This window comes from Talpa occidentalis, unplaced genomic scaffold, assembly GCF_014898055.3.
Source record: "Talpa occidentalis isolate TD23 unplaced genomic scaffold, MPIMG_talOcc4v2.1 talOcc4.11, whole genome shotgun sequence".
Classification (NCBI taxonomy): Eukaryota; Metazoa; Chordata; class Mammalia; order Eulipotyphla; family Talpidae; genus Talpa; species Talpa occidentalis.
This window is the reverse complement of record NW_023601104.1, coordinates 6,753,232-6,767,574: the sequence shown is the minus strand read 5'-3', so window position 1 is coordinate 6,767,574 and position 14,343 is coordinate 6,753,232. Positions and strand designations below refer to the sequence as shown.

Sequence of the window (14,343 nt, the reverse complement as noted above, 5' to 3'; positions counted from 1 at the left end):
CTCCAGGCCCCAGGCCTGGTGTCTCAAAGAGCTGTTTGTTGTTGGCATCATCCAGCAACTCATGGAGAGATGTAGTGCTAGTGTATGACACTGCCAACAACAAACAACTACTCAGTGCTGCTGATGGGTGACAAACCCTCTGTGTGGCTCACCTTTTGAGAGCTCTTTATCTTCCAGCACCACCTCCAGGTGCTGCTGCCTCTGCTGTTGTCTGGTCAGCATCTGGTGCTGTCTATCTCCACCTCCAGACTGTTGCCGCAGGCTGCTGCAGTGTCATCTCAACCACCCCGCCTGTGAACACCTCCAGCTGCTGTGAGTTGGATCCTGGCTGCTTGTGGATCAGCAGCTCCAGGCCCTCCTTGGTGGAATGGTGTTATCTTGGATGAACAGCCTGTTGTTTAGGACTTCTGGCTGCTGTGGACACCAGGTGGGTGAGATAGTTGGTTGCTTGTGGCCTTGAGAACTCCTTGTTTTCCCTGTTTGTTCTCTGAGCCTGAGGGGTCTTGCAATTGTGTATGTGGGTGAAGAACCCACACACAGTGACCTGCCCTCTATTGGACACTGTCCTTTGGAGTAACTATAGTGCCCCTAGGGCCCTCTTTCACAAGAAGCTTTTTCTTAAGAGGTAAAACTTTTTGCCACAGTGTCTGAAAAACACACAAATCCTAATTCCTGGCCTAGAGGAGCAGTAACACCCATTCCATCCAGAGGGGGATGACATCTGGACAGAGAGTTTATCTGTTCCTAAGACTAAGAGTGAAAGAGGGAAGTCATTGATGCCACTTTCTTCCTTGTTTACTGTGATCACTAAATAGGCATTGCTTGTTTTCATTGACTGATGTTATAAATCTCACTACAATTGGATTATATTGGTGCGTTAGAACAAATTAGGTCCACTGGTCTACTTTCTCTGTTTAAGATAAGCTGTGGAATACTATGCAGTTTCTCTAAAAATAATAGCTAGAATTCATAGTTGCTTACGTAGATTCTTTAGCCAAAATTTAGCTAATTATCTTTGAAACCTTTCAAAGGAATTGAAGGTCTAAGGAATTCCAGCCGCATCGCAAGACGACACAGCTCTCTTCACTTTCTTAATCATCTGGTCTTTGATTTCGCACTTGATTTACTCCAGCTGGACAAGGTCCCTCCTGACTGTAAACCTTCCTGGCACTCTTATCTTTCACATGGTCATATGCTTTCCTGTTAGTTATTAGCGTTGTGTTCTTGTATTATTTCTCTGTATCAATAAAAAAATTCCTTGAGATGAGGGACTGCATGACACACCGTTGTGTCAATCGAAGTGCTTTTAGCTTCCCACAATGAAGAAAGAAAGTTAATTCTCTCACAAAACAAGCCTAGATGCACCTGACTGTAGCAGTCAAACAATTTCACAAAGGACGCTGTTCTTTCTACTGTCTCTCCACCATATTTGGTCTATTAGACTCTTGTCTTCTCCCCTGTCACTTCACAGTTGTCAGATGACTGTCACAGATCCAGGCATCTGGTTATTGTTCGAGGGGTGCATCACTGAACTCTTTACACATATCTGTTCCTTACAAGAAAACCATTTCAGGAGCTCCCTCATTAACTTCCTTGTATATCTCATTTCAGTTCAGTGTCCCTTTGTAGGTCTTTTAGTGTTCAAGCACTGCCAAAGTCCCCAGTTACCCCCAGAGCAGTGATTTATAATGGAACGATTTCAATACCTATTGAAAGCCTTTATGACGGTCGTAAGTGATAGCAACTAAAGAATCCGAAAACTAAATGCATCAATGGATACAGCAAGACAGTTGAGGATACCTTCCAAGGAGTGGTGCTCGTTTCTAGACATCAACTTTATGGCACCTGAAATTTAAATTCATGCTTCAGCAAAGTTACAAATTGCAAGATGGTGCAGATCTTCCGGATTGCTTGCAATTAGCCATCCCCTCAAATGTTAAGTCTGTTGATACCAAGGGTCTACTTTAACCTCCTTTGTGATGAACAAGGTGGATTGTGTATGTTTCCTATTGAATTATTACCCCTTATATTCTTGAGAGAAAGTCTTTGTTGATAGCTGACTTTTAGACTCAAGCATATGTTTAGTTATAGTTCCCTCAGGTGCCAACAATAGGTAGAATAAACTTTAAAGATGTTTCAGGTGAATAGCATTTCACCCTGTTCCCTGGTACAAATTGTGAGTCAATTATTTATGAGGAGAGCTCAATTTGTTTAAACCTCATTGACCTTTACTATAGTTATGACATGTGTCTTGACTCGATTCTTCCCTCTATTGATTTGGTCTGGAAAAGTAAAACAAGAGGTGAAATGGCCCCTCAGGGTAAGTTAAAATTGTAGGTTACGGCCATGTTAAATTGCTTTAGTATACTTTGTGTCCTTTAGAGTCAGAAAATGAAGCAATAAAGTAAGTTGATGTAAGTAATTCTTGTTTTTAAAAGGACCTTGAAGTGCTCTTAACAATATCAAGGATTTGATAAGATCTGCTTCAGACTTCTTAATTTAAAATGAACATAAAGATGGTAAAGCCGAAGGAATGTTGAAATACTAGTGTTGTGCTAACAGCTTTGAAACTGAATTCATGGGAGAGGACCCATAGGAATTCTTCACTATTGTCTGCCATACAGGGGGAAAATTAAAGCAGCAGTCACTGCTAGGAATTTCCTGGGGGGCATATCCAGGTGTACAAAATATTTAGGAGGCTTTCAAATGTTTTTTGCTCATTACTTTTATGTTATCAAGTTCAGACAGTGTTTAATATTCAGGCAGTTTTCAAGTTTTAAATGTTAATTTTGGTGACAGGCAAACCTATTAAATCTGAGCATTCACAACTTTTTCCTCTCCCAACTCCGTCCCCTAGTTGTCTGTGGTTATTGTGGAATTGACGGGATAAGTAGAAAACTGGAGAGGGCTGAAAGCAAACTTTAATTCACATAGTAAAGGAGAAAAGAATAGACTGATTGGAGAGAGAAAGTGGAGAAAAAGGACAAGAGCAAACTTGCAAACACGAGCTGGGTTTGGGACAGAATATTGAAATGTTTAGAGAGAGGGAGGAGAAAAACTTGAGGCATGGTTTATACAGACAAATAAAGAAAGCTGATTTCAAAATATGTTATTGGGTGTGATGAATAGTGTGCTTTGAGATAAGCAGATTTATTTAAATTGCTTGTGATTTACTTTTATGTGTGTGTCATATTTTTTTAAAATGGATCTGAGTTTAGTTTTAAGGTAGGAACAAGCTGTTTTGGTTTTATTTGTGTTCCTATTATTATTTCTGAAGTTGTCATCTCTTTTTAAAGTCTTTTCTTTTTGTTCATAAAAGGCATTTTTAAAAATTGAAGTAATGTTGCAGTATAACATTATATAAGTTTTGGGTGTGCATCATTGAAAGCCAACATGTGTATGTACTGCATGAAGTCCTCTACAAGAGCAATTCTATCCTTCACCATACAACTGTCTTCTTTGTGACAATTTACCCACCCTCTTTCCTTCTGGTGACCACAAAGTAGTCTGATCGTCCAAAAGTTTGTTTTTGTTTTGTTTACTTCATGTTTGTTTTCTCTATGGACCACAAGTGAGTGAAATCACATTTGTCTTTCTGTCTGACTTATTTCATGAAGCATAATTCCCTCTAGATCCAGTCATGTTGTTGCAAATGGCAGGATTTCATCTTTGTTATAGCTGAATAGGTTTCCACTGAATATGTGTACCGCATTTTCTTTCTTTTTTTTTAAAGATTTATTTAATTATACAAGAACCGGGGTACAGGCCAGATGTGTGGGAGGGTGAGAGGATTCCCCAGAGGCAGAGCAGGGAACAGAACAGGCAGACTGACGAAATACACTGTGGAGGGAGCAGCGGGCACAGCAGGAGAGGTCTGCTCACCATGTGGGACCCTCACCGGCCAGCAGGGATTGAACCGGTGCTGCAGAGGCTGTGGACAGCTTCACAGTGCGGTGCTCAACCACCTGCACCACGAGGGAGGCCCCCACATTTTCTTTATTAGCCAGCCGATGGGAACTTAGGCGGTTTCCATTTTTTGGCTATTTTAAATAATGTTGCAAGGAACATGGAAGGGGGTGCATAGACTTTGTCTAATTAGTGCTTTTGTATTCTTTGGGTAAATAGTTATAAGTGGGATAACTAGATCATATAGAATTTCTGTTTGTGGAGGCATTATGGAGAGCCCTTTCTTTCTTCCATGCCAGTGATAGGAGTTCTGTTGATTCATTACTTATGAAAGAACTTTACGGGAAAGAGAGATTCCAAGGTGAAGCTATATGAGATTGTTAGAAGTGAACCAAAAGATGTAAAGTAGTTTTAGAGCATACAAAAGCTGGACCAGAATTGGAAGCTTTTGAGATAAAGGGGGCAATTTGGGGAAGGAAATATCACTGCTAGGACCTCAGATACCACTTAAATGTTGCTTCTTTGATTTTAGCTTATACTTTTATATATTTGATTCTGAAGCTTCCTGTGTGTTGCTAATAACCAGGAGTCTAAGTGTAAGCCTGATACAGCTCTGGATAACATAATGTGCTTATTCAGAGATTTTGTGCTCTGAAGATTATGTCAGCATATTCCTGAAGAACTGCCCTATAAGTACTCTTCTGTTAAGCATTGTGAAACACCAGGCGTGAAGTGGTAACCAAGGACGAAGTGTTAGATTTGAACTAAGAAATCACCTAACTCCTTCGGTCAAGAATTTTGAAATCCATTGTTGTCAAAAATAGTGCAACACATGGGAAGGTGTCACCACTACTTTGTTACTCAATCTTTCCAGTTCCCTACTCCAAGGAATCATTTTATGGGGTTGATTTAGCCCTGTTTATCAGGATCTGTCCTCTTTCTATATCTTGCAGCCATCTCAGTTCATACATGTAGAAGAATGAGGGGTACCCTGAACCCCTTAAACTTGCATGCCTCAAATGGGTTCTGCCTTCCACTACATAAAGACAAAGCATATTCTTAGTGTATAAAAACTTTAATAGAAAAGAACTTTCATAGAATTAGTGTGCATAGAAAAGAAAGGATAATAGTGTGCCGATGTAACACCCTAAGTTACCCATTGTGGCGTGTTGCGCAGCCACAGGGTTTGTCCAAAGCTGGGTCACTAAGAACTGAAAACTTGGGCCTCCCTGGTGGCGCAGTGGGTTGAGTGCCACACTGTGAGGCTGTCTGCAGCCTCTGCAGCGTGGGTTCGATTCCTGGCCAGCCAGGGAGATACCCACATGGCACAGCAGACCTCTCCTGTCTCACCCGCTGCTCCCCTCAGAAGTGTATTTCAGTCAGTCTGCCTGTTCTGTTCCCCACTCTCTCTCGTGAATCCTGTCACCCTCCCGAGACTCTGGCCTATACCCCAGCTCTTGTATAAATAAATCTTAAAAAAAAAAAAGAAACCAAAGCTGTTTAGCAAAAGTTTATGACCTACACCTTCTATACCTTCTGACTTCAAATCCCTTATCCTTTAAAATTTAATTGTATTAAAATGAGTGAAAATTAATATAGTTTAAAAGGTACAGTAACAATTTTGGATATAGGTTTAAAAAGGCAGTGAGAGTGGGATATATGTTCTTGAAAACATGGAGTGTATTATAGATTCTACAGAGGGGCATGGGTGTAGAAGAAGCTATAGAAAATACAAAGAAATTAACAGTCATGAATTGTCATTTAACGTACCTTTGATATGTATTTAGAATTTAATTATAAGTTAGACTAATGCTAATATTTAGTTAATACATATATGATGCCTTGTAATAGCACTATTTTGTTTAATGTTTACAACATCCCTCTGAGACAGGATCTATTTACTAACCTATTTTTTTTAAAGAGGCATGTATTTTTATTTATTTATGATTTATTTGTTTGTTTGTTTGTTTTGTTTATACATGCACTGGGTACAGTCAGAAGTGCGGGAGGGTGAGAGAATTCACTAGAGCCAGAGCGGGGAGCAGAGCAGGCAGAAGGAGCGAAGCACACTGCTGAGGGGAGCAGCGGGCGGCAGGAGAGGTCTGCGCGCCATGTGGGACCCTCTTCCGGTGCCCTGGGAGCAGCCAGGGATCGAACTGGCGCCACAGAGGCCGCGGGCAGCTTTGCAAACCAGCGCTCAACCTCTTCGCGACCGGGGAGGCCCTACTAACCTATTTTTTACAGCTGAGGAAATGGAGGTTCTAAAAGGATTGAGAGTAATTCATGATCATATGCAGCAGAACTAGGACTCAAGTTGTCCTGTCTCCACAATAACACTTGCAGAGTCATCGGGTCCAGGGTGGGACTACGTCATGGATATGATCGGTATTCCAGATAATAAGGAGCTCTGCCCAACATGGCAGTTCACCCTAGGGCAAGAAGTGTTTCAGGGAGGATTTAGCATCATTTGAAGTGCCCTAAGTCTTCTGTTATACCTGGTTCAAACTTCTCATCCCTTCCACTGCATTCAGAACCAGAGATAAAATGTCTTAAATTCAGTAAATGTGAAACAAGAGAAATGATTATATTTCTTTCACATAAGATCCTTGGAAGACTATCTTAAGGGCAGCTGTAATTCATTCCCCTTCACTATGATTTTCTTAATGTGGGAAATCCTCTTGAAGATTTCATCTAATCTCAAACTCATTTCCATGGATTAAGTGCCCACATTCCCTTTTCTTTTAAATTGATTTCCTTTTTTGGCCCCAGATTTCTCTTGGCCTTTAGTATAACTTACTAGATTTCCTTTTCTCATTTATAAACTCAATATGACTTAAACTGAATCAGTAGCTACACTTGTTCCTTCAAACCCCCCTTTCAAAGATACCCCCAATGATAACTTTGTTCCACACTCTTTGGAACCCCATCAGACAACATCTAATTAGAGCAGGTTCCAATGTGGCTGACCTTCTATTGTTGCCTTCTGAGTCCTCCAACTGCCCTTAGTTGGGCTCGTATTACATGACACTAAAGAATACTGAATATTCATTAGTATTGTTTATTCCTTAGATTATATATTCTGTTAAGAATAACCTTTAGGGCCTCCCTGGTGGCACAAGGGGTTAAGCGTCAGCACTATGAAGCAATCTGCAACTACTGCACGAGTTCAATCCCCAGGCAGGGAGCAACCCACATGGCGCAGCAGACCTGTCTCGCCCACTGCTCCCCTCAGCAGTGTATTTCAGTAGATCTGCCTGTTCTGCTCCCCACTGTCTCTGGTGAATCCTCTCACCACCTGCACCTCTGGTCTGTACCCCAGTTCTTGTATGCATAAATAAAAAAATCTTTAAAAAAAATAACCTTTAATGACTACTTTATTAGGCATCAACTGCTTTTCTTTAAAACTTCACTATTAGCTGATTTTACTCACAAAGTTTATTTCCTCTCTTATGTAACTCAAGCCACGTCGTATCTTTTAGCCAGCCAACCAAGATAGCATTTATTTTGTTCTAATACTATTTTTCTCCCTTGTTCAACCATACAAATTCTTGACTGGGTCTTTCTGAGGTTTCAATTAGACCCCCCTTTTTTTTTCTGTTGTCAAGGTGTGTCTCTGCCTTTAAAAACAAAACAAACAGAAAAAAATAATATAAAGACAAAATTCCCCAAATACACCAATCCAAACCAACCCACAAAAAAAATACCCTCCATGCCAATTTTGAAGTTTGTCCTGATTTATTAGTATCCTGTTTTCCAAAGTGTCAATATAATCTCCAACCTAAACTTCCTAATTTCCCTTCTCTTGTATTTATTAATAAGTATCCATTTTAAAGGATAGTTACCTCCTCTATTGGATTGTAAATCTCCTTGAGGGCAGGAGACTGTGTCAAGCATCTAATAGGTACCCACACATTTATTAGAGAGCAGTACAGCCTCTAGGGGGTCAATAAATACTTGTTGACTCACTAACTCTATAAATATAAACTGCAAAATAATCAGACATTCTGCTAGCACCTAATTTGCTCCCTGTAGGTAAGTTTGTCTCTTTGGTAGCATTGATTCTTTTAAGCCACCAGGCTTCCATTTAGTGAATTACAACTGCCATGTGCTAACTGGTACCCTGGTGGCCTGAATGAGTTTAAGAGTTTCCCCAAATGAAGGACATCTCCCCTGAGAGTGACTCTGACTCTTGTTGAATACCTAACCCAACCTTTATTTTCTTCCACAGCATTTTCCCTTTGAGAGGAAAGATTCCTTTTGCCTTTAGGTCTTTTAGCTTTTTCACGAGGCAGAAACTCTCAAGTCATAAACAAATAAAAATGCACTTCATTTCTTGCTATTTTACATTTTAAAAGGAAAGTATCGCTGAATTAAAGTGAATGCCAAGCAGGAAATTCACAATTTTCCTTGCAGCATTTTTCATAAGTGAGCAGCTTTCCAACAGATCCAGCTGTCAACAGTGCCCTCCTACTGTTTGACTCATACTCAGAATTCATTTCTATGTGCACCGCAATACAAAAACTTCGCAAGGCATTAAAGGAGCATGTAGAATACTCCCTAGGTGCTACTTCCTCGGGCCCAGTATCCCAAAGCTTTTCTATTTTGCCTACTGTTCTCTACCAAACAATGATCTTTTATGCAATTTTAGAAAACCTACAACAGGATAAAGTTAATGGATGAATTAGTTGCATCCCAGCGGGGAATCTTTGTCTTGGATCCTGAAGAATCTGGTCTCCTTTGTTTTGTAGTGAGCTGAAATAGCAAGCCGGGTCTTTAGAAGTAGCTAGAGGTTTTTTGGACTGCCAAAAAAAGAAAAAAAGAAAAAAGTCAAGTTCCCAATTCCCATAAAGGGATTGAAATACTTAATGAATTGCAGAGATTTATGAACAATTATTGCTTGGTTAAAACATTAACCATATGTAAGATGTAAGAAAGGGAAGGCCATACCCTGGCAATACTAGGCCATCCTGATTACCAATGTCCTGAATGTCTTGCTTCCTTCTGTTTGCCACCCTTGCAGTACTTTAAAGCAACTGCTTGGCTGTTCCAGGTCTCTGGAGAAAGGTGCCTGTCCTGGCTGCAGAGCCAAGAGAATAGGTACTCCAATAGCACACCCTTTTTCTTATTGGGGAATTATATCACCTGCTTTCTTTACCTGAAGATAGTCTCAACTCCTGACCCAGTTTAATTCTTTTGGTTTTGGGATTTCTCTTACTCTGCATTATCCAATGTTCATTCTTGTTCCTTACTGGTATGACCTGGCCCCTCCTCCTTTAAGATCTCAGCCGGAGATGATGTTCTATGTTTACTCTTTGCTGATTCCTGTAGGAAATTCTAAATTGCACAAAAACCAAGTGCTCAACACCATGTCTCAATTCAACTCTAAATATGTTAAGCCTTTCCTGATAGTATCCTGATACAATAGATACTTACTGAGCACTTCCTGTGGGTCAGACACAGTACTGGGTGCTTTTCATGTTCTTATTTAATGCTTATCAAGGTCCAATGAGACAACGTAACTTGCCAAGGTATCACAGCTAGAGAATGTCTGGAGTCAAGATTTATGTTTTACTACAGTACTTTATTGTACGTTTGACACTTTTCTCCCATTAAAACTGCATTTTCTATTGTTTACTCATTGTATTTACACATGCAAGTACATGAACATGCATATACATTCCTGTGTCCTATATATATAATAGCATTTATCATTTTTTGTTATAGATAGCTGTTAACTTATCTAAACTACTAATTTCAGAGAGCAGAGTTTGAATTGTATTTATTTTTATGTCCTTCTCCCCAAACTTTGGAACCCAGCATCAAGTAATTGCTCAGTGAATGGTAATGTTACTATCAGTTTGGTAGAGAGACCATTAGGAATAAATTTTAATTTACAGAAGTTTATTCAGGTTTCCGTCAGTATTCTATCATTATGGCTTACAGTTTGGGCATTCCTAAAGTGGGTTATTTATAGACTACTTGGGCAGTTTACAATTATTCTCTTTTTATGTGCAATACTAGCTAATCAATTGCATATTAATATAAAGGGTATGAATAGTCTGGCTTAAAATATTTGTGTTGCAAATATTTTACAAACACACAGAAATCATTTTTAGCAAACAGCCTGGAGCAAGTCTTTCCTTGATAAGGTAATGCCATAAATGAAAATCTTACCAGTGCTTCTAGAACGCCTTCCCTTTGCCTTTTTCACTTAGCTTTAAACATCTCTTAGGGCTTTGACATGTATGTAGGTGAATTGTTTGATGTTGCTGATATAGTTTAAAAAAATTTTTTTCCAGGCTACTACTAATAATGTAAGGTGGCATGTTAACTTTATAAAAGACAGCATTCTATTTCTAATCCTCTATATTAAAATGTGTTTTTGGTCACAAGAACATGACACGAAAGTACTGATGCCCAATGTAATCCATAACTTCTGTTAGAAAATGCATCCCAGAAAAGGAGTGTCACTGGTATAATGTTCATTTTTATAAAAATCACCGACTCCTTAAATGTACAAGTGGTGGCCATTTTGTCTGAATTAAAGTATTCTTTCTGAATTTTTATGCTCTTTGTTCTAACATCTATCTCTAAATTTTCTCTTTTGTGCTTGCTAAATTTAAGTGGGAAGAAGAACCCCAAATCCAAAATAATAGCTAGAAGACAGGAAGACATAGGATGATTATTGTACGACTCCATCGTATATTATATAAAGGCAGAGTCTCAGCAATTTATTTGTCTGTGTCTGGGTGCTTGCTTAGGGAGCAAGAGATCTAGTCTTTCATTCTATCAACAGCTCTTGCTGTCAATTAATTAGAATATATATTCCTATTAATTCAAGGCTGTGCAATGCCTTCTTTATGTACACTACCAGCATTTCCATGAAACTGCATCTGTCCTCAGTTATAACATGAAACATTCCTGCCCTGAATTTGACTATTTCTTTCCCAATCTACATATTGTATGCCTGCCAAACTGCACAGATGCTTTTGGATTGAAATACATTACTGTCTTTAATAATATTTTAAATAAATGTTGAGAGTATAGATTTTAACTTGATCTATCTCTAAACAGGGCTAAGTAAAACCCATTTAGCAGATCAGGAAATTAGATCACCTATGGTTTGACCGAAATGTACATACCAAATGGCTAAATATCTTCAACGACAGATTTTCACCTATGAATATAACTATCTTGCAGAAATTAGGGTCCCATATTCACTTCTGAAATAATCTAGACAGTTCGAAAATAGAAGTGCTAAACCCATTTTCTTCATCCTCAGACCTGCATTTTCTTGTGGAATCCAGACCTCAGCTACTGCCATTTCAGTGCACTGTGTTGCCTCAGTTAGAACTCTTAAAGTCATCCTTGACTTATGTCCCTTATTTTCCATGTCCAATCGATCATTGGACCTGTCAGTTCTCCTTCAGAAGTGTCCTCTGGCTAAAGCCCTTTTTTATCATCCTCAGGGCCACTGACTTAGACCCTCATCATTTTTGTTTGCAGTATTAATACGGCCTCCTATCTAATCTCCCTGGCATCTATCTTCCTTGTCTCAAGTCCATTCTTCACATAGACACCAGAATGATCTTCCTGAAAACAATTCTCATCAAGTTACCTTTCTCCTTTGAGACCTCAGTTGGAGACCAGTTGTTCACAGGATGAGCTCTACACTCCTAAGTTAGGCCTTACAGGCTTTCCCAGTTGGGTAACATTCTGCTGTTCCACTTAGAGTTCTTACTGTTTTCTGTGTGGACTTTCTCTGGCTCCACCTGAACATTCTTATAAAACTCTTGGTTTCATTATTGCCTTTGTATACTCTGGGGTGCTTCTTTTTATTTATATATATATATATATTTTTTTTTTTTTATATAGAGGCATGTTATTTATTTATTTATTTATTTGTTTGTTTGTTTGTTTTGTTTATACATGCACTGGGTACAGTCAGAAGCGCGGGAGGGTGAGAGAATTCACCAGAGCCAGAGCAGGGAGCAGAGCAGGCAGAAGGACCGAAGTACACTGCTGAGGGGAGCAGCGGGCGGCAGGAGAGGTCTGCGCGCCATGCGGGACCCTCCTCCGGTGGCCGGGGAGCAGCCGGGGATTGAACCGGTGTCTCAGAGGCCGCAGGCAGCTTCGCAACCCAGCGCTCAACCGCTGCGCCACCGGGGAGGCCCTCTGGGGTGCTTCTTTCTCCTTCACTACTTGCAAACTCTAATCTTTTAAAAATCTATTGTCATTAAGGTAACATTGGTTTACAACACTACATATGATGTAGAAGCATAAGATCATACCCTCCAGGTTTATGTCACCTCACCCACCACCAAGTCACCCAGAGTCCTCGTCCATTGTACCCCCTCCCCAGGTTGCACCCCCTCCTTTCCCCTTTTCATTGGCGATCTCATTCTACAGTCAGATTCCTACATATTGGTATTGCTTTGGATTCATCTGACCCTTTCTTTTGTTTCTCTATAGTCCACATATAACTGACACCATCCACTATATGTCTTTTTCTTTCTGGCTTTTTTAGGCTCTAACCTTTTAAGACCATGCTATAATCACCTCCTTTTGAAGTCTTTCATGATACTGGCAAAGTTATTCTTACCCTGTCTAGTCTTTCACATCATGCCAATGATACTTCTACTAAAACATTTATTGCTTTGTATTTTAAATAGTTCTGGTTGTGAACGGTTTGTGGAAAGTACTATCCCTTATCTGATTCATATTCAAATTTCCCAAAAAATTTTTAATAAATGCTGCATGAATGAACGAATGAATGGTCATGATGATATTTTCCCATACTAATAGTCTCTGTAACCAAGGCAAATCATGTTTTTATTTACAAATGCTTCTACGTAATGTGATGTATGCTTTCTTTTAAAATTCAATCTTCTGGGCCTCCCCGGTGGTGCAGCGGGTGAGCGCTGGGTTGCGAAGCTGCCCACAGCTTCTGCAGCGCTGGTTCGATCCCTGGCCAGCGACGAGGATCCCACATGGCGTGCAGACCTCTCCTGCTGCACCCAATGCTCCCTTCAGCAGTGTATTTCAGCAGTCTGCCTGTTCTGTTCCCTGCTCTGTCTCTGGTGAATCCTCTCACCCTCCCGCGCTTCTAACTGTACCCAGTGCTTATATGTATGTATGTATGTATGTATAAATAAATAAATAAATAAGGAAAAATGTTTAAAAAATAAAATTCAATCTTCTCAAGACAAAAACAAACAATAAAAAGGGGTGCATTGGACAGAACACTTAAGACTCCTGCAATGTGTAACCAGAGCACTAGTAAAAATACTTCAGTATCTGAGTGATATTGGACTTTCCTGGCAAACTCCTCAAAGTGACTGGACTCAGTCCTAGCATGTATCGATATTATGACTGGAGAGGATAATAACACTTTAATTCGTGGGGTGATGCTAAGCTAATGTAGATGGCATCTGAATCAACAGCATGGGCGTTTGGATGGCTGCTGGGGCAGTGCATAAGCCTAGGGTCCCCTTTGATTGGGAAGTTCCTATTTGGGGAGGAAACTTAGAGGGCTCGCACTCATTTTCAATTTTCTAAAAGTGGATATTGCAGCCTCAAAAGGGTTGCTGCAACCAGTGCAACAGCCGTTCTGGGGAACAACTTCTTTCCTGCACAGTTTTGTTTCTCCTTTTGCTGCATTTTCCTTACACTTGTTTTCCAAAATGTGCATATCAAAACAATGTGACTTCCACATTGCTCTGACATTCCAGTTAACAATTATGTACACTTTAAGAAACAGGCATGCCAGCAAAGTGGCAGCATTTGTGTATTTGTATTGTTTTATATCTTATCTTCCCAATGAAATGCTGTAGCTAATTTCTTGAAGAGGACTGTACGTAATACTGAAAGAATTTATTTTTTCCTCTTTTGACCTGAATTTATTTGAATAGCGATGATTTTTTAAAATTTTTTTGGCCACTCATTTGTTTGCTCTCAAATTTATTCTCTGTCCTGCCCCTCTCTGGTTTGTGTTACAGGGACTTACTCTTCTCAGTCTCTCTTCCCAAGTGGTTTCTGGGCAGTTGTTGACAATGGTAGACACAGATAGAAGGCAGGAGAGCAGTAATGGAGAAACCAGACATTTTTCCTATCTCTTTGCCTTGGACTGCCTCTCTGGCAATGGCTGAATTCCTGCTATGGCTGTTGCTCCTGTGGGAGTGCCCCTTCCTCCATTTCTCAATTCCCAGCAGGCAATACTCTGCTGGGAATCCCACTACACAACCCTAGCTTTTGAACTGTAGGGATTGCACATTCCCCCCTGTTTCTTAGAGGTGGTAGAGGCTTCCCCAAATTGTTATATTCTGGATTAGCTAACTTTTCATGTTTCCTTACCATGTTACCATTTTCTTGGATTCTGTGACTTCTGTGTGAAAGATGTAAAGTATGTTTCCTTGACTGGACTCTCATAGGCTGCCA

The 14,343-nt window shown here is 40.0% G+C and overlaps 1 long non-coding RNA gene across 1 annotated transcript in view; it reads left to right on the top strand.

Annotated features, from left to right (window-relative positions):
- Positions 1-344: 344 nt before the first annotated feature.
- Positions 345-14,343, top strand: part of LOC129146717 (uncharacterized) — a 176,513-nt gene continuing 162,514 nt past the window's right edge. Inside the window, exon 1 of the long non-coding RNA XR_008553805.1 lies at positions 345-427. This is a non-coding gene — a long non-coding RNA (uncharacterized LOC129146717). The remainder of the gene's footprint in view (positions 428-14,343) is intronic.